Consider the following 1907-nt stretch of genomic DNA (forward strand, 5'->3'; position numbering starts at 1 on the left):
TAATTAACCTCTCTGACCCACATTTCTGCATCAGTCAAATGGGGGTATTCATCATGACCCATCCACCCCTCACTAGTGAGGTCCGCAGATAACCTGGGTATGGGATGGCGTAATCCCTCAATAAACACCAGCAGTTGCTATTCTACACTATGTTCTAAAGACCTTGTTGAATATTTTATTTGTATTTTAAAATGGGATGAAAAGCTGTCTTTGCTCAATCCTATTCAAGAAACTCTTGGGCCTTTCCGTTTGGCGGCAGCCATCAGGTGAGCCGAGATGGGCGCTTATAAGTACATCCAGGAGCTATGGAGGAAGAAGCAGTCGGACGTGATGCGCTTTCTGCTCAGGGTGCGCTGCTGGCAATACCGCCAGCTCTCGGCGCTGCACCGGGCCCCGCGCCCCACCCGGCCCGACAAGGCGCGCAGGCTGGGCTACAAGGCCAAGCAAGGTTATGTGATATATCGCGTTCGCGTGCGCCGTGGTGGCCGCAAACGCCCGGTCCCGAAGGGCGCCACCTACGGCAAGCCTGTCCACCATGGCGTCAACCAGCTCAAGTTTGCCCGGAGCCTTCAGTCTGTTGCCGAGGAGCGAGCCGGACGCCACTGTGGGGCCCTGAGGGTCCTGAATTCTTACTGGGTGGGTGAAGATTCTACGTAAAAATTTTTTGAGGTTATCCTCATTGATCCCTTCCATAAAGCTATCAGAAGAAACCCTGACACCCAGTGGATCACCAAACCAGTCCACAAGCACAGGGAGATGCGGGGGCTGACGTCTGCAGGCAGGAAGAGCCGCGGCCTCGGCAAGGGCCACAAGTTCCACCAGCAAGGGCCACAAGTTCCACCACAGGATCCGCGGTTCTCACCACGCAGCCTGGAGAAGGTGCAATACTCTCCAGCTCCACCGCTGCCGCTAATATAAGTAATGTTTGTAAAATTCTTACCTAATAAACAGTTTAGGACATCCACGTCTGCTTAAAAGTGTTTTTTAATCTGTCTGTTAAAACTAGTTGTCTGCAGATTGCTTCATTGAATGCATTGTCAAATTCTGAAAGTTAAAGTGCAATAATGTTTGAAGATTTTAAGTGATGGTGTGTCTTGTTTCTAATAAGGGAAAAATGCCTTTGTTTTTTGCTTTATTAGGCAGTTGATATGTCCGTGTTTAAAATGCTGTCTGGTAACAATAGGTGTAAAATTCTGTAAAAGAGGAGCACAGAAACTAGCCATGTAGATTTGTTGGTGCATGTGATGAAACCTACAGCTTTATTGGGGTGATGCAATGCTCTGCTGGTTTACTCTAAAGTGGCTGTTTTATGGAGTTTGGCAAGGACAAACTTTAAATTGGGTTTTCCTTGGAAATGTAAAGGATGTCGTGATCCTTTATCATGATCATAATGCCGAAAAATAAAGTTGACTAAGGCCCACGTTTTTAGACTTAATGTGCTATTCCATATATGTAACTGCTGCTGCCAAAAGGCGGAAAGTAAAGGAATGCCACCATTTTTTAAGAGAATTGAATAAACCTGTTGCAAGATGTTTCTCTTACAAATTGAAACAAATCCTGGTTAACCTAAATTAAATTGCCTTGGCCTCCGATGGTACCGCTGAAGTTCCCATAAAAGGTGGGAGCTCCTGGTTCAATCCCGTGACTCATCTGTAGAATACTTAACTTCATGCAAAATAGCCATGGTATTTACACTAGTGTATATTGAAACTGATGGAAATTGAACATTGGGTAAATGAGGGAGTTTTTAACTTGAAGGTTTGTAAGCTAGTGATGCTAGGATTGGGAAATTGGTGTTCATAAGGTCCCTTTCAAGTGTGGGAGGATAGAAGGGGCTTGGATCAAATTTTTAAATGTTTTATTTTTAGTATTAGTTTGTGACCCATTATGAAATCTAAGCCACCTTG

At 45.3% G+C, this 1907-nt stretch overlaps 1 pseudogene; it reads left to right on the plus strand.

The window, feature by feature from the left end:
* Positions 1-276: 276 nt before the first annotated feature.
* Positions 277-918, plus strand: LOC103069547 (60S ribosomal protein L15 pseudogene; annotated as a pseudogene).
* Positions 919-1907: the final 989 nt, after the last annotated feature.

The sequence above is a fragment of the Lipotes vexillifer genome, unplaced genomic scaffold (assembly GCF_000442215.2).
Source record: "Lipotes vexillifer unplaced genomic scaffold, Lipotes_vexillifer_v1.1 scaffold458, whole genome shotgun sequence".
Lineage (NCBI taxonomy): Eukaryota > Metazoa > Chordata > Mammalia > Artiodactyla > Lipotidae > Lipotes > Lipotes vexillifer.